An 18,684-nucleotide genomic window follows, 5' to 3' on the forward strand; every position below is an offset into this window, starting at 1 on the left:
TCAGTTATTTGTCTCTCACTCCCTGTGGAGCAGCCGGCCCTGTTCAGAGAGAGCAGCTCAAACCTTGGCCAGCCTATGGTCTCTCGTACACGTCTTGGTGTCAAGATCGGTTTTATTGTACGGAGCTTTACGAAACCACTTCAACATTGGAAAGTCATTTATCCTAATGCTGAGCTAGTTCATCTATTTTTATAATGATGCAATTTGTTTTCAGTTGCAAAATGTTTTTGGGTGATTAGAATTGGGCCCTATTCCAATTCTTTTAAATAAACCTTTAAAGGGGAATAGTTCCATTTCAAGGACCTTTGCTGCTTATTTGATTCCGGGTTTTTCTCGGCTTCTGCTATAGGATGTGCTTTGGGTTCAATAAATTGCTTACCACCAAAGTAGCATCTTTATATCAATTATCCTAATTGCTAAAATTGTAACTACAGGGAGGGTTAGTGTAGGGTTATCAGTCTGGCTCAATGTCATTTTACGGGTATTCTCTTTGTTAGGTCCACATATGTGCACGGCCATGCGTTTATCAACAGTTTGATGGAGCAGAGTGCTGAAAGGAGGATGTCAGAACAGGTTTGCAAGACACATTACACTGAAGGGTTATGAAGCCTCTGTTGTATTGTAATTGCATTCCGTTGTATTGTCATTGCATTTATATATTGCTTACTACCCCTGACAAGGTGTTGAAGCACTTCACTACTGCTTTAAAAACCCAAAGTTAGTAGTTAATCCAGTAGTTATTGTTGGTATTGGGATTAGTCTTGTGTTTTAGTGGTTAATCAAAGGGGTTATTATTGGTTATTGGGAATAGTTTTGTGCTCGCAAGGAAATCATTCAATGCATTTACTCCAGTGTCTTTGTGTGGTGCAGAAAAGAACACTAACCTTGGGGAAAACGCTTGGGATGTCCGCTGCAGTGTCTTGTAATTTAGAAATGACAGGACCCTTTTTGTTCCTGATGGATTCTGTAGAACTGTGACGTAAATGTTTTGGGTGTGTGAATAGGATTCATGAGTTAGAATGTTTATTTCTCGGGCACACACTGAGGAATAAAGACATGTAATATCAAGCTCCATGTGTGGCATAATAATTTACAAGTACCAGGGCTGGGGAGGGCGCTACAACTGATGACAAGATAGGAGATACGTAACCTGAAGAACCAACAGTGCTCTCCAAGAGAATTTGCTGTGGTTCAGCAAACTGCTCATGCATGCCACACGCGCCCCAGTCGAAGTGAAATTCGAAGATCGGTATATGTGGAGTCAAGGCGCCCCTCCAGCCAGACCAAAGCTTCCAAAGAAGCTGAAGGCCTTGCCAAGAAATTTGAGGATCATCGGTCAGAACCCTGCTAATAAGACTGTGAAAGAGGTACTATGCCACAGCACACCACAGAGCCATACGCCATATCGAACAATAGCGCTAAAGGCAGCAACAACCAGGTACAATGAAACGCTAAAGGCATCAACCACCAGGTACTGTGAAATGCTAAAGACAGCGATAACCAGGTACAGAAAAGTGCTGAAGGCAGTGATAGTCAAGCACAGAGAAGTGCTAGAGGCAGCGATAACCGAGCATGAAGAAACACTAAGTGAAAGAATATTCAAACATAAAATATATCATTGAAGTTATTGAAACTTGAGAAAAGTGAGTCATCAAATCACACCAGTGGGCAGAGTGACCCAAGTGAAAGCATAAGGGTTGTGCTGACAGAGCGGTCAATCCTTGAAGTGGCACAACACCAAACATACCAGTTGGGTCTCAGAACAACTCAGAAAGTCTTTGAGAAGTTGAAATGTTCTAATAGCCACGAAGAAAGAGTCCACAGAACCTCAACTTGTCCTCGGTACCATGATGCCAGCACTTCGCAGGGCCTCAGATGTCGTAAATGATGGAGGTACCAGCGGACAGAGAACCCCACTTTCAAAGTCAGTAAGTTCCATAAATGGTTATAACGCTGATTCTTTCTTGAAGCCACCACTTTTATTTAATACCACAAAGAAGCAGAATATTGGTGCCAAATTAACTACCTGGATTTAAACTTTTGATAATTTCAGCGATGCACTGGAAGAAGTAGAAAAGAAAATAATCATCAATTATCTGAAGAATCTTGCAGGTGAAGAAGTAAAAAAAGTAATAAGGAGAATACCACATGCTGATGAAGACTCATACTGTCAAATCAAAGAAGTGCTAAATACCAAGTTCATTATGAAAGATAAGTTTTCAACCAAGAAAGGCAGAAAGCTGGTGAAATGATTGACAAATTTGTTGAAAGACTTGATATGCTTATCAAATATTGTAAATTAAATTAATTCAATGATGAAGAAACCATACGTCTCAGAGTTATAGGGTTGTTTGTCAGATTTATCCACATGACAAATGCTGAGAGAAACACTTAGGCCCTCATTTCGAGTGTGGCGTACTGATGGCGGTCAGACCGCAGCAGACAGGGCGGTCCGACCACCCTATTAGGACCATGGCAGACGGGCCACAGTCCAACCGCCAGCACCGCCAGGTTGACGCCTGTCGACAGCCTGGTGGTCTCGGTGGTTGCAATCTGCCAGGGCATTGCTGAAAGCAGCGCTGCCCCAGGGATTACGAGTTCCCTTTCCGCCAGCCCTTGCATGGCGGTCTCACTACCATGCCCAAAAGCTGGCAGAAATGGGGGGGGCCTGCACTGCCCATGCACTTGGCATGGCTCTGTCGCGCCTTTCACTACCCGAATTATGGGCAGTGAAATGTGCAACGGGTGTTGAGGCACTCTACGCACCACAACGGTGCCGCCGGCTCGATTACGAGCCAGCGTCAATGTTGTGGTAAGTTTTCCTCTGGGCTAGTGGGCAGAAACACTGTTTTCAGCACTGGCGGTATGCTGGCTGCAGCAGCTTTGGCGGTGTTTCAAAAAGACCGCCGAAGCCGTAATGAGGGCCTGCGTCTTGAGCGAATACTCATGGCTGCCAGAGCTGAGGAATGTTCAGATCGACAAGCTGCCAATATGGAGGCCAGAGGTGCCCAAAGTGAGTCGGTCATGAACATGAAAAGTAAGTAGAAACACAATGAGGAAGGACACAAAGTGTTGTCTCCAAAGAAAAAGAAGCTGTGCTTCAGATGCAGATGTTTGTTTCCACATTAAAATTAATTTTTTGCTATTGGACAAGTGTGCAGAGCTTGCGGGAAAGAGAACCATTTTGTAATGGTTTGCAAAGCAAAGGAAAATCTAAGTACATCACGCTGAGAAAACAAAATGGACGTCTGAATGTTCTACTCATCCCACAAGGCCCAGCTGCAACATCAGCTGTGGCAAATCAACACTAAACGAAGTCGATCATCGTCTAAATCTTTGTATACGAGTTCTTCGGTGTCACCATCAAGCAACAGTGAAAATGGATGTGCAATGTTAATGTTCACCTCAAGGAAACGTGCATATCGGACTGGCAGCATGCAAGGAAGAAGACAAGTCAAAAAAAGTTGATATGTCAAATCACAGAAGTCATTCACACATTGCCCTAAAATTACACTAACGGTGAATGGTTGTTCCATTCCTTTTATTATAGACAGTGGTGCGTCACTAAATATTATGTCTGAGGAGAAGTACCACGAACTGACTCCAGTGCCCCGTCTCTTACCGTAAGAAGACTAAAGTGTTTAGATGGGCTGCATCAATGCCATTAAAAAGTCTGAGTTTGTTCTTAGCAACCATAAAACACAAAAAGATAAAAGTACACGTACCCATTCACATGCTTCAAGGTACTGCGTGAAGTGCCTGTTCACTCAGCTTCAATACTGCTGCTGAAATGGAACTGATAGCTGTAAACTATAACATAAATACTTATCATGAAGTAGTGAGTCAGTTTCCATCCTTGTTTCATGGATTAGGAAAACTTAAGACAATGAAAGTACAGCTGCATATTAATGAGGACGTTTGTCCTGTTGATCAAAGACATCGTCAAATTGCATTTTATTTACAGGAAGCTGTTGAAAAAGAACTTGAAACCTTACAAAACCATGATATAATTGAAAGATCCACTAGTCTGACACCATGGGTTTCACCGATAGTAGTAGTGCCGAAAAAGGACTGTGATGGAACTGTACATATCTGTGTTGACATGTGTCAAGTTAACAAGGCAATTGAAAGAGAACGACATCGAGGTCCACAACTTGCCAACATGATCACAGAGCTGAATGGTGCTAAAGGCTACTCTTGTCTTGATCTGAACAAAGGTGCCATCAGTTGGAACTTGAAGAAAATTGCAGGTACATTACAAATTTTTCCACACACATTGGTTTGTTCAGATATAAAAGATTACGTTTCAGTGTGTCATCACACAAAACAAAACTTAGATTCTTTGGCCATACTTTCTCTGATGGGGGAATGACTCGAGATATGGCTAAAGTACAGGCATTGCCAGCCTCCTGTACTCCACAAGATGTTACCATGTTATGTTCTTTTCTTTGCATAGGGACTTACTGTACTAGGTACATACATGACTTTGTCACATTAACTGCTCCCTTAAGAGACTTAACAAAACAAAATGCTTCATTTCACTGATCATGAGTGTGAACAAGAAAATCAAACATGCAATTGAGAATGCAACTGAAATGGCCTACTTTGATCCAAAGCTTCATACAGAAGTTGTTGTTGACTCAAGCCTGGTTGGGTTAGGTGCTATCCTTGCCCAGCACAGTGGACACCCAAATGCTCAAAGGAATATTGTGGCATATGCCAGCAGAAGTCTGTCACAGACTGAACATGCCTGTTCACAGCCTAAAAAAGTATAGCAGTGGTGTGGGCTTGTGGACATTTCCACGTATTTTTATACTGAAAGCATTTCACTCTTGTCACAGAGCATCAAGCATTGCTTACCATCTTTGGCAATCCTAAAGCCAAGATTTCTCCTTGTATTGAACTTTGGGGTTTGTGATTACAGGAATATGACTACACTATTGTGCACCGACTAGGGAACGATCGAAAACCTGCTGACTATTTAACACGGTTGCCAGTACAGTATCCTAGTACCACTTCCAAAATGGCTGAAGCATACATTAACTTCATAGTATAGTCCAGTACACCTGCAGCTATTTTGTAGGAACAAATGATTGCTGCCACAAGCACAGATAGTGACATGTTAATACTTAAAGACAATATTGCACATCAGTCCTAGAAAGAGTGCACTTCAAAAATGTGAAAGGGGAACTGTTTGCTACGCAGGAAGGTATTATCTAAGGAGGTTTGAGAATTGTCTTACTTGAGAGTCTGCGACAACAGGTAATAGAAGTGGCAGATGAAGAACGTTGTGAAGATGTTGCCACTAAACAAGCTCTCTGAGATTGAGTCTGGTTTCTTCATCTTGACAAAAGGCTGAAAAGGGAATTAAAGGCCTGTCATTTGTGCAACTGCTTATCTCCAAAAAAACAACCCAGCATCTGTTCAACATGTCAAATCTCCTGAAGCATGTGTGGTAGAAAATCGCTTTTGACGTCTATGGACACCTTGACAATTGATATCACCTGATGGAGGTCTTTGATGAGTACTCTTGCTTTCCTTTGGTAGAAGACCTCTCATTGATCACTCAGGAAAAAGTTATAGAGAGTTTACATGGCATTTTTGCAACATGGGGTGTTCCTTTAATTCTAACGTCTGGCATTGGTCCCCCTTTCAACAGTTGAGAATTTAGAAACTTTCTTGATAATCTCAGTGTTAAGCATCAGAAAAGCACACATCTTTGGCCTCAAGCAAATGGTGTTGTTAAGGGTTTTATGAGCACTTAAGAAGATCATCCAGCATACTGTATTGCAGAAGCTGGTTCTCAAATCAGCTCTTCATTTTACTCTTTGTACCTATCGGACATCTCCTCAATCAACGACACATGAAAATCCTGCCACCCTGATGCTTGGGAGAGCCATGACGACCAGGTTGTCACAATGGACCAATGAAAAATCAACAGATGATGTTAAAGTTCGTCACACAGATTTATGTCACAAGTACAAGATGAAAATGTACACAGACAAGCGCCAGTTGTGTTAAGAACACTGTGTTTACAGAGGGAGATAGAGTCCTAGTAAGACAAAGGAGAAAGTGCAAGTCTGATGCTCCATTTGATGCTAAACCCCTTAAAGTTGAGGCTAGTAAAGGGCACATGGTGACTACTCACCATGCTAGAAAATCCATTAGGCAAGATTCTCTGCATTTGAAGCATCTTCCTCATCAGTCGCCGTTCCCGATATCAGAAATAAGTTTGTTACAACTTATACTTCTGAGAACCCACTGACTACACCTGTTTCAGTGCCAGTCATGGACACCTCTCCTATCTCTTCACATCCTGATTGGACACGTTCTGGGCGATTCATTCAAGCTCCACAACAACTTAATAAAAAGTTGTGATGTATATATGAAATATGTCATATTTATACTCTTAGTTGTTTAACAAGGGGGAGATGTACTACCTTGTGAGTTAGAGATGACAGGACCCTTTTTGGCTCCTGACGGACTCTGTAGAACATATGTGTTCAGGTGTGATGAATAGGATTCATGATTTGGAATTCTGAGCTAGCGGTCACACGTTGAGAAATAAAGACATGTAATTCCAAGCTCAGTGTGTGGCATAATCATTTACAAGTACAGAGGCTGGGAGGGATGCTGCATCCGCAACTTCACAAGGGCTGTCACAAGCCTGTAGAAGAGGAAATAGGTAAAGGGAAAAATAGACTTTATGAAGCAGATTAGAGGGATATAGAAAAGCAATACTTTTGCTCCCCCCATAAGTCCTTTAGTAAATGGTATCCCTGTTACCTAAGGCATGGGTACCAAAGAGGGTCCCCAAGGGGTGCAGCATGTATTGTGCCACGCTCAAGGACCCTTCATGTAGCACATGCAGACTGCCATGGCAGGCTGCATGTCTTGGTGCAGCTAAAAGTGAAAACACAACATGACAAACAGTCAGTGTGCCATGTCCCCTAACCCTGCATGCAATATGTATAAGTCACCCCTACAGCAGGCCTACAGCCCTAAGGCAGGGTGCATTATATTACATGTGAGGACATATTTGCATGAGCAGGTATGCCCCTGCTGTGTCTTTGTTGATTCTTAGACATAGTGGGTGAACAGGGGAGCCATTTCAAGCTCATGTGCGGGACACTGGTCAATACAGGTTCCCCAGCAACATGATGGCTTCACTGAAAATAGGGATGTTTGGATTCAAATATCTCGTATTAATAAATCCTGAATGATGCCAGTGATGGCTGTATTAATACATGCATCCAGAGGGCACTGTAGGGGTTCCCCCTGAAAAGTTACCAACTACCTGTGTGGAGACTGACTAGTTTTAGCAAGCCTGCCACCACTAGACAAGATTCTGACCCCCTAGGATGAGAGCCTTTGCTCTTGGCCAGTCAGAGACAAAGCCTGCTCTGGGTGAGGTGTTTACACACCCCACCTAACAAGAATACCTGTGAATCTGCTATCCAGCACAGGCTGCTTCAAAGAAGTCTACCACCCTTGGTATGCAGATCTGGCTTCACTCAAAGGAGAGATTCTGAATACCTGCCCCATGGACCATTTGGCAACTGGCCAGGTGGGAAATTTAGTATTCAGAGAGGTTTGTCCACCCCTCAGGTCAGTCCCACCCCTAAGGGGAGCTGCCGCAATGTGGATACAACATTTAGAAATCTGCCATCTTGGTTCTTGGCAGATTTAGGAACTTTGGGACATGGTTATGCCCACTTCCCAGAGGAAGTGGTCATATAGAGGGTGTAGTGACCCCAGGGGTCAGTAGCCCATTGGCTGCTACCCTACACTCCCCAAAATGCCCCAACATCCAGTATTTAGGGGAGCCCTGGCACCAGGAAATCCAAATTCTGCTGATCTATGAAGAAGGACACTCAAGATCTGCAAAAGCAAAGCCTGGGGAAGAAGTACCTGATTTGGCCCCAGCCCTGCCAGCCTGTCTGCTGTTCCCACTGATTTTCACCAAAGTCGACTCATCCTCGGGGAGGCCTGTTGCCTTCAACAACGACCCAGGAACACCTGTGGCGGAGCAGAGCAGTGGAGCTGCTTCCCTGCATCTTGCAGGCACCCCAAGAGACCTAAGAGGTCTCTGGATCTCAAAAGCCCGAACACCTGAAAGCACCACTGTACCCGTGCACCTAGCCTGAGCTGACATTGACCAACGGTATAAAGATACTTGTTATTTTTGTAAATTGGTGGAGATCTCCTTCTTGAGTTGTGTGTCTCATTTATTGACTGTATGCATATCTGCAGATGTCTCTGATAAGCCTAAGGCTGCTCGACCACACTACCCCTACAAAAAGCACCTTGGGATTGCTAGAGCAAGCCCCTGCGGACTCTCACTGTGGACTCACCATTGCAGCCAATGCCCACAGGCCCCCTCAATCGTGAGTGCTCCCGGCGGAGAAAACCAATGCCTCCAAACAAATCTGCTCCCGTTGCCCCTGGCTCGTGGTGAAGAGGACCGAAGGTGTCCCTCAATCCCTGAGCAATGCAATACTTGAACCTACCTGTTGGTTCTCCTCAACTAGGCTCCCTGTCCAAGCCTGCAGCCTCTTTGTCATTGTACCGACCACTGTTAATTAACATTGGGCACTCAACGCTGTACTACAACTCTGCACCCGGCTGCCCAAGTGCCGTCCGGTGTGACCTGTTAGTGTGGTCCTGACCCTTGCCCTGTACTTACCTTAAGTCCAGGAGATTGGTCCTTTAAGTCGCTGTACTGTACCTGTTTGCCATTGTATAACATTACAGCGTCCAAAAATTGCAGAGTTGTCTTTTCAAAACTGTAAATATTTTTCTTGCAAAACATACTTACCCGTGCATATTGATTCTGGTGCCTAAACACATATAAAGATACTTGTTATTTTTGTAAATTAGTGTGGAACTCCTTCTTTAGTTGTGTGTCTCATTTATTGACTGTGTGTATACTTGCAGATGTCTAACACTCTGATACGCCTAAGGCTGCTGGACTACACTATCCCCTAAATAGAGCACCTTGGGATTGCTAGAGCTAGTAAGGGAACTCCTGGACTCTTTCCACAATATATCTAATTTTGATATATCATATAAAGAGCCAGCTTCCAACAAGGGAAAATGACTTATTGAAGCAGATAAAGGATAGAAAGCACTATAGAAATAAAAGAAAAAGGAAATATCTGGGGCGAAGAAACACAAAAAGGAGTATGAAAGGTCATTCTCCAAACAAAGCTAATGATGCTGCAATGATAGATTCTGAAGAGGACAGGATGCAGGAAGAGAAGATACCCCATCGGGAACTCTATGGAGGATTAGAATGTTTCCAGACAAGGGAGGCAAGCTACCTTTCCTTGAACGTGACCATGACTGATTGGAGAATGATGACGAGGACAGCTGACCTGCATCAAGAGGAACCAGCTTCCCACCATGGTTCAGAGGAGGACAGTAGCTGTCAAGATGCATGGACCAGGAAAGCACCGGGTAGAGGGTGGTTGGAGAGAGTCACTGACAAGGGTGGTTGGAGAGAGTCATTGAAAAGGGTTCCTATGGCCAGAGAGACTAAGGGCTCAGAATTAGAGGTAGATGCCACAGGAAAAAATATAAAGGAAAATACCTTTCTCACTGGGGCACAGTTGGGTTAGTGTGCTGCTTTTTTTAATCAGCTGTGACGTTTCTTTTTTTAAATGAAAAGCCTAATTTTTATATGGCTAAATGACTAGCTGAACATACTGTTCACAGCTAAATCAGGAGAATAAGTTCTGAACTATAGCTGCACCAAGAAATTGGCCACCCACTGGGTAAGCAGAACTGAGGAAGTTCACAACAGTAGTTAAGAAAAAAGGAAGAAAGGAGAAACACAGAAAGCTAGTTGCTTTTTAAAAATAAATTATTCTGAAGTTGATGTAATACTTGTCTTTGTTTATGCCAAGGGATGCTAGAGTGGGAGGTCACAGACATGTCCAAGAAAGGGAAAAGCCACTAGATGATACAAGGAAAGCAAAAAATAGAAAGAGAGAGAGATACTATAATTAATAAGACGGATAAAAACAAATACTTAACATAGATCATGCCGTACAAAAGTGCTGGAACAGTGTAGACGTTTTTGTGCATTTTGTATTTTTGCTGATCAATAACAACATGCAGGATATGGATTTACACTGCAGTTTTCATGTGTTTACTTCTGTGATTCCATTGCCTTTGAAACAATTTTGTTACAACCTGTTAAAGTGCAGTTTCTTGGCTCATGTGAACTAGACCTCGTGTAGGCCTCAATGCCATCTTGTTCAAAATGGAGAACTCATCGTGCCACTTTAGTGTTTATTATTTCTTCTGCATGTAGTCAATCAAAGTGATGTCTTCTACTGAGAGCCTTTGTGGTAATTACTTTATGCATCTGCACATTACATTCTCTGTATTGTAACCTTTGAATGTTTGTAATAAATCATTGTAAATCGTTAATTCCACTCTAGAGCTCACTTATTAAGTATGTCTATACATAATTGACTATATTTTGATATACATAATTGTATCTTATCTTGCGACACATTGCCTCATAAAATTTAGTTTAAAACCACGTTCAACCCACCCACCCATGGGTGTGTTATTCAAGACGCTTCTTAGGGTGGAAGATTTTAGGGTATCTCTCGCCCACATAAATTTGGTATCAAAAGATGGCTAGAGAGACAAGAAGTGTTTAGAGATTCCCTTTTGCTTTGGATTTTCTTTGGATTATTTTCTAAGCTTCTGATGCAGTTTTTGTTCCTGATAGTGATAGTGAGTATTAGTAGAATGGAATGATTTTTCAGATTGAGTATGTTCAGACTGTGATATTGATGCATTGTGGGTTGTATAGTTAAGAGTGTGTTTTCTGTTGAGTGATGCTGTTATACGCTGTATTTGAAGGTTTTGGTTCTGCAATATTGATTCTTGGGTCAGTTAGTAGCTTCATTACTGCGATTTTTATGTATTTGTTCTATTTGTGATCTGCTTCAGAGTTTTGATTAGGTAATCTCAATCATTGTAATCGAAGATCTTGAGATACTGTTGAATTGTTGAATTTACTGACAAATTGGTTGTGTGATTTGCAAGGCGCCATATTCCCACGGATCGGGGTCTTTTCTAATAACCAAGTTTTTTTTCCAGGGTTTTGTGTGTTTAACTTGGGTTGGTGTTATTTGCTTTCTGGTGCACTGGAATAAATACATCAAATAGAGGCAGAGTGCCGCTGGACGGGAGACTGTTTTAGTGTGAATTGTAATTGTTAAGTACCTCAAAAGTACTTGTCCTGTTTCTATTTATTGCAAGATTATGTTAATCTAACTTGCTGATTTTCTCCTGTCTAGGTAGAGCAGATAATTTTTAATGGTCTATTTTGTTTTGCAGTGTGTTCCAATTCAAAGAACCGCGGTGCTTCAATTGGTTAACTGATGCTAAGAGTAGCACTAAAATTGGTGAGACGTCACCACAGAGCTGTGCTGTCTTGGTTGGTTGCCACTGGTGTTACACTGTGAATGGTTGACCTTCAGCATAGCTGCACTGGAATTAGAGTGGATTGGGTGGGATTATATGGAGATTATGGTAGAAAGGGTGGGGTTTTCCCTGCAATAGTTAATTAAACAGCATCGAATAAAGAAAGCTGTTGAATTAGATGGAGAGAAACAAGACCAGAAAAAAAGGTTCATATGAGGAGGATAACTTTTTAAATGATTGTTTGATTTCTAGACTTCTGTACACATACACACACACACACACGCACACAAGTGTTTTCCACAGTTGTATCTGACATGGGTGCATTGGGTATACAGAGTACGAGCGCACAGGGACTGCAGTGACAAGTATGAAAAAAACAGCAGGTGCAAGTGCTCTGCCTGAAAGTGCATTGACAGTTTTACCTAAAATGAGTAGAGATACTGCAGTACCTACTACTGCATAATGCAGCGTCTGCCTCTCCTGAATCTACTGAACTTCCCAAAGAGAAGGAGATTACTATTGGACTCTTAAAGATTGAATTTGGATACACTTTGTAGGGAATTTATTGATTTAGACGGAATAATATAATTCAATGTGAATGAAATGAAAAACCTGACCACTGAAGCAGTAGGGTGTGTGAAGGAAGCACATACTAAACATAAGCAATTATCTGATGAACTTAATGCTGATGTCAGCAGAACGAAGAATTTGCAGAGAAGTTATAAAATGGATTTGAGTGAAAAAGAAATGAAGAAGATGGGTTTGGTGTTGCAAGTTCACATTTAGGATCTAGTTGAGAAAACTGAGCATTGGAGAGATTTGAAGAAATACAGAGAAAAGTGAAAGAAGAAAGTTACAACTAAAACGAACAATACAGAGACAGGAAACGAGCAAATGTGGTTATTAGTGATTTGGAACTAGAGACATTATTAGAATTGTGTATATGTACCTTGGAATAAGAGTGATCTTTAGGCCTTTACAATGCATTTTCCCAAACGGAGAGAGCAACCTGACAAGTGGTACAAGAAGGTTCGCAGATTGCTGACAATTTCAAAAGTGATTTGGATTGATAAGGATAAATTATTTGAGATTGATGTCCCTAATGATTTATGAACAAAGTTGGAGGCTGAAGAACCATCAATGTTCCACTTCATAATTCAACATCTACATGGCCCGATTGCTAAGATCGTCAGACAGCACGGACTAAACATCGTCTCCTACACCAATAACACCCAGCTGATCCTCTCCCTGACCAACAACACATCAACAGCCAAGTGTAATTTCCACTACGGTATGAGAGCAGTCTCTACCTGGATGGAAGCCAGTTGCTGCATCCTCAAGTCAGACAAGACAGAGGTCCTCGTACTCAGCTCCACCCCCTCTGCCTGCCACTACTCCTGGTGGCCAGCTGCCCTATGAAACGCCCCCACCGACCATGAACGCAACCTGGGCATCATCCTGGACTCAACACTCTCCATGACCCGTCAAGTCAACACAGCCTCTTCTGCCTGCTTCCACACCTTGTGGCTCCTTCGAAAGATCTTCAAGTGGATCCCCACTGAGACTAGAAGGGCGGTCACCCATGCCCTGGTCATCAGCAGACTGGACTACGGCAACGCACTCTATGCTGGCATCACAAAGAAGCTACAAGCAAGACTACTTAGAATCCAGAATGCTGCAGCCAGACTCATCCTGGACATCGCCCACACACAGTCACATCTCCACCCACCTCAGAGACCTCCACTGGCTCCCAGTCTACAACCACATCACCTTCAAGCTATTGACTCCGATATATAAGGCACTTCACAACATCGGGCCAAACTACCTCAGTCACGCCCGACCTTCTACACCCCCCACCCGTGGCAACTCTGATCCTCCCATCTCGCTGCCATCTCCAGAATCAAGAAAAGCACAGCTGGAGGAAGATCCTACTCCTACCTTGCAGTCCGTACATGGAATACACTCCCTTTCTCTACCTCAGCCAGGCCGCATCTCTGAAGCAATTTAGGAAGGATCTCAAGACTTGGCTCTTCGAATGATCAGCATGCCCACGAGAGAACCTTGAGACCCTATGGGTCATAAGCCGTGCTTTACAGGTACTGATTGATTGATTGATCCAGCTAAGTTGGTTGCTGAAAAATACAGAACTGTAATTTGAAAAAGAAAGGGCCAGAGAAGGAAGTGCACTGGATATAGATAATGAGAACTTTACAAGAGCCAAAAAAATCAGTGCATACTGATTATGGAAGGTCTAAGCAGATTTATAGCAATACTGTGGAGTTGACTGGATAGCCTTTGAAAGAAGGGGTTAGCAAATTCATATCAATTTCGTTTTGGGTGTCACAAGCTTAGTTCTCATATTTGGCAGAGTCTGATATGCAGACTAAGAGTATTGTCAAAAGTTTGACAAATGCCAAATATTGCAGTGACTGAAAAACATTAAGGAGAAATTGATGACTGCGCAGATGTAGCAGATTCAGAGAAACAACAGAAATCAAGCGATGGGTTCTGATTTTGGTTTTGTGCAGCCTGAGAATTCAGAAATGAATTGGGCACAGGGAATCTAAGGTGCATGGGTGAGAATTGAGATGGCACAGACTTAAGGGTGTGACAAAGGGAATGTGAATGTGAGCAATCCTGGAGTGAATGCAGATACAAATTTGTAGAAGAGGAGCACTGCTTGTAATTTTTCCGGTGAAATTGAACATTGGGAGCACAAGTGCAAACTGAATCCAGATTGAGTCAGAATGATCTTGTTCCCCGGGGTTAGACCTGTCAGCCTTGGGGTTTTCTTCCCCCAAACATTTTACCTTCCTCTTCCATTTTTGCTGATGTCATTTTTGCCAGCCTTAGGACTCTGCACACTTTGCCAGTGTTAATCAGTGCTAAAGTGCATGTGCTTACTCCTTAAAACATGGTAACATTGGATTAATCTCAACTGGCATATTGAATTTACTAATAAGTCCTTAGTAAAGTGGCACCTCATGTGCTCAGAGCCTATAAATTAAATGCTACAAAGGGGCCTGCAGCACTGATTCGGTCACCCACTTAAATGGCCCTTCAAACATGTCTTATGCATGCACTTGCAGGCTGTGTGTGAAGTTTTAAACTGCCATGTCAACCTGGCAAAATACATCATACAGTTGGACTTTGTATAGTCCTCCTAGACAGCCCCACACAGTAGAGAGCTTAGGGGTGGCTGGATGGGCCATCATTGGCAAGATGGGATGGCAGAGCTGGGCCCAGCCCTACTTACACTTGAATAGGCTTTGTCCTGCCTCCACACAAAGGACTGCATAACCTCTGTAATTTGTCTGGAGCCAGGGCAGGGAAGGTAGAATGCCTGGTGACTTCAAAGGGAATTTTTAGAAGCTTCTCCCACCTTCCAGAGGAAGGGCACCAGGAATAAATATTGGACCTCAGACACCAACTCTTCAGTACCCATCTGGACCTATGAATACTCTGCCAGGAAGTAGGACTTCTGTGCTGCTGAAATGACTGTTAGTGTTACTCCACGGGACGTCTGCCCAGCTGCCCTCCTGCCTGAATCAGAGGGAGTAATCCTGCACCTGAATCCAGGACTCCCAGAGTGACTACAAGGGCTAGTCTGCTGGCCTCCTGTTCAGAGCGCAGGGACATAACAGGCTCTTAACCACCTCAACAGTTTAGTTTAGTTTATAGATTTGTAGAGTGCATGGCTATCCGGGGGCATCCCAGCGCCAAAGTACACCATGAATGTCAGAAGAGCCAGGGGAAGCAGATTAACTAGGAAAGAGAATGGTTTTCAACTTCCTCCTAAAGCAGTGGTTCCCAAGCATTTTCGACCCACGGCTCCCTTGATCTATTGGCCACTGGCTGCGGCTCCCCATTATGTTACTTTTTGTTGGCGGGTGGGGGATGTAAGCCTGGCCTAGGGAGTACATCCATTTTTCTCCCTGAAAAGAATTGGGATGACACCAATGAAGGTATTGTAATTCTATATATAACTGTAAAAAATAAAAATGTAACAGTTGTTTAATTACAGCATGCATAGGGTTTTTTAGTAAGGGGAAAATATTGGTTGACGGTAACCCTAGTAAAATGGGCAGGTCTCATTTTTATGTAGTTATAACATAACTGTTTAAATATTGTGAAATGTAGAATCCCTTTAGTTGTGTTTAACCACCAGAGGGCGCTCAAGGACAAAATTAAAAAAGAGCTGCTACAACTGAGTAGTTTTATTTTGTACGAACTGGCCCAAGGGCTATAAATAGCTCAGTGGTTCCCAAACTGTGTGCGGCGCCCCTGGCTAGTTTTGATGGCGCACCAGCGAGCCGCGGCGCACAGATTGGGAACCACTGTCCTAAAGAGAAGTTCAGAGGATTCCTGAAGGCATTCAAAGGGCAGGGCATTCCAGAGCCGAGCAGCCCTGATGGAGAACTAATTACCTCCCCATGATCTCTTGACCGAAGGGATGTAAACCTGTCGAGAAGAACGAGATCTAAGAGGTCTAAGGGGCGAGTAAAGAAAGATACGTTTTCTAAGGGAAAGGGGACCCTTATTGTGTAAGGCTCTGTGAACAAGACACAGAGCTTTAAACTGAATGCGCTGCTTAATCGGGAGCCAATGAAGAGCTGCAAGTGCTGGTTTAGCGGAAAGATGCCTTGGGGTATTCATGAGAAGTCTAGCTGCCGCGTTCTGCGTAACCTGCAGCCTCTTTATTACATAATCTGGAGAACTAAGATATAGGGAGTTCCCGTAGTCCAGGCGGGAGAGAACTAGGGCTTGTACAAGAATTCTTCTGGCAGCGAATGGCAGAAGTCCAAGAATCTTCCTGACACTTCTAATTAAGCCGAAGCAGATCGAGGAGATTCTTTTAGCTTGTGGCTCCATAGTTAAGCGTGGGTCAAGCAGAAAGCCGAGGCTTTTTACTTGTGTTATTGGAGGAGGCAGGCTGTTAAAAGCCTCAGAGTACATAGCCAGAGGGGCGGTAGGGGCGCCATTACCTATAATCATTACCTCTGATTTGCTGTCATTAAATTTCAGTTTCGACAGGGTCATCCAGTCCCCAATATCTTTCATGCAGTCGGCCAGGTTGGCAGAGGGGGAGTCCCTACTACTAGAGAGGGAAACCACCAATTGCGTGTCATCAGCATAAGTGACCATAGAGAGGTTATAAGGAGCGACTACTGTGGCCAAGGATGACAGATAGATGTTAAACAAGGTGGGGCTTAAAGATGAACCCTGCGGGACTCCACAAGATAGAGACCTGACGTCAGACAAAAAAGAGCGATCCAAAACTTGAAAGGATCTTCCCGTGAGGAAGGAGGAGAGCCAGGCAAGGGCTGGACCTCCTAACCCTATCTTGGAAAGTCTATCAAGGAGAAGAGTATGATCGACAGTGTCAAATGCTGCACTAAGATCAAGGAGGATAATAGCAACATGACCACCTTGATCTAGAAGTTGCCGAGCAGATTCAGTTACAGTAAGGAGTGCCGATTCTGTACTGTGATGGGTTCTGAAACCCATTTGAGAAGGATGTAAATGATCGTGGCTCTCAAGATGCCTGGTCAATTGCAGTTTCACGTGCTTCTCCAGAATTTTTGCCAATATAGGAAGAAGGGCAATGGGTCGATAATTATCCAAGACAGAGGGATCCATCCTAGGTTTTTTTAAGAGAGGCTTTATGATTGCATGTTTGAGGGAACTGGGAAGAATACCAGCGGACAAGGAATTATTAACTATTTCTGTCAAAGGACCAACAACAATATCTGCTGCCTTCAAAAGAATAGAAGGAGGGGCCGGATCCAAGGGAGAACCCGATTTGATATTGGCAAGAGAATTCCCAATCAGAGTACCAGAGAGGGGGGAAAAATTGGTTAACTGGGTCATACCCGTAGGAGAATTCTTCTCCTGCCCCATGAGATTATTCTGATAGGGAGATGGAGGAAAACCGGAGTATATCTTGTTAATCTTGTCTTGAAAGTGAGCCGCTAATACATTACTATGCATAATAGAAGCTTCCACCGGGGAGGGCGGCATAGGGGGTAAAGTGAGCTCCTTGAAGATCTGAAAGATTTCTTTCTGAGAAGTGGACGAGTTCTCTATTCTACTGCTGTAATATAGAGCTTGTGTTGTCTTAATATTATGATGGTAAGATCTAATAGCTGATCTATAGGCTTCTTTAGCAGAAGGATTATAATCTTTTCTCCAAATTCACTCCAATTTTTTACAGTTCTTTCTAAGGTCCAATAGAGAAGACGAAAACCAGGGACTAGACTTATGAGCAGGTTTTTTCACCCTCAGTTTGCAAGGCAAAACTGAGTTTAAAGAGGTAGAAATCCATTTGTTAAACAGGTCCACCGTATTAATGGAGGCATGGTCACTGGCTAAGGGAGAAGCACAGAGTGCCATATGGCAAGTGCTAGGTACCAACTTCAACCAAGCACGACCCATTGTGGTGCACCTGGGCTGTGTCTCTCTAGGAGCATCATAGGGAAACGTAAGTGACACTAAATAGTGATCGGTCCAGGGTAGAGGTAGAGAGGAGGAGAAGGTAAGATTAGGGATATTACTAAAAAAAAGGTCTAAAGTATGGCCTTTCGTGTGAGTTGGACCAGTAACATGCTGGTCCATACCCATAGAGGTAAAAGAGGCTAATAATGATTTAGCAGATGGACAGTTAGGATTGTCTAGGTGGATATTAAAATTGCCGAGGACGGTTAAGTTAGAGTCCTTCCCAATAGAACTGGCCACTGCCTCCGGGATAACTTCTAAAAAGACTCCACACGGGCCGGGGGGGCGATAGAGAAGGATTCCTGAGAAAGTATAAGTAGACGACAAGCGCAGAGAGAAGAACATACTTTCACATCCTGGAATTTCCAGTGGGAATGTTGAGCATTTAATGGAGATTTTGTGAATAATAGCTATACCGCCACCTCTCATATGAAGTCTGTCTAAATGAACTATAGAATAGTTAGGGGGTAAGGTACTGCATAAATCTGCTGAACAATCTCCATTCAGCCAGGTTTCAGTGAGAAACAAGGCATCTGGTGATAGCTCTTCAAGGAGCATGTGAATATGTAAGGAGTGAGCCGCTAGGGAGCGGCAGTTAAGCAGTAATAGCTTACCTAATTGATGGGAGGAGGTATTAGAAGGCGAGATGAAATTGGGAGCCCAAGAACAACTAGAACAGGGGGGACACACAGACGACTGGTTAGGCCCTACAGGAGTGGAACATATCTGGGTGTTTCTAAA

At 43.3% G+C, this 18,684-nt stretch overlaps 1 protein-coding gene across 4 annotated transcripts in view; it reads left to right on the top strand.

The window, feature by feature from the left end:
* The window catches only part of CDK19 (cyclin dependent kinase 19), a 1,195,971-nt gene that overhangs the window by 438,245 nt on the left and 739,042 nt on the right, over nt 1-18,684 (top strand). The window lies entirely within an intron of this gene.

This window comes from Pleurodeles waltl, chromosome 5, assembly GCF_031143425.1.
Source record: "Pleurodeles waltl isolate 20211129_DDA chromosome 5, aPleWal1.hap1.20221129, whole genome shotgun sequence".
NCBI classification, from domain to species: domain Eukaryota; kingdom Metazoa; phylum Chordata; class Amphibia; order Caudata; family Salamandridae; genus Pleurodeles; species Pleurodeles waltl.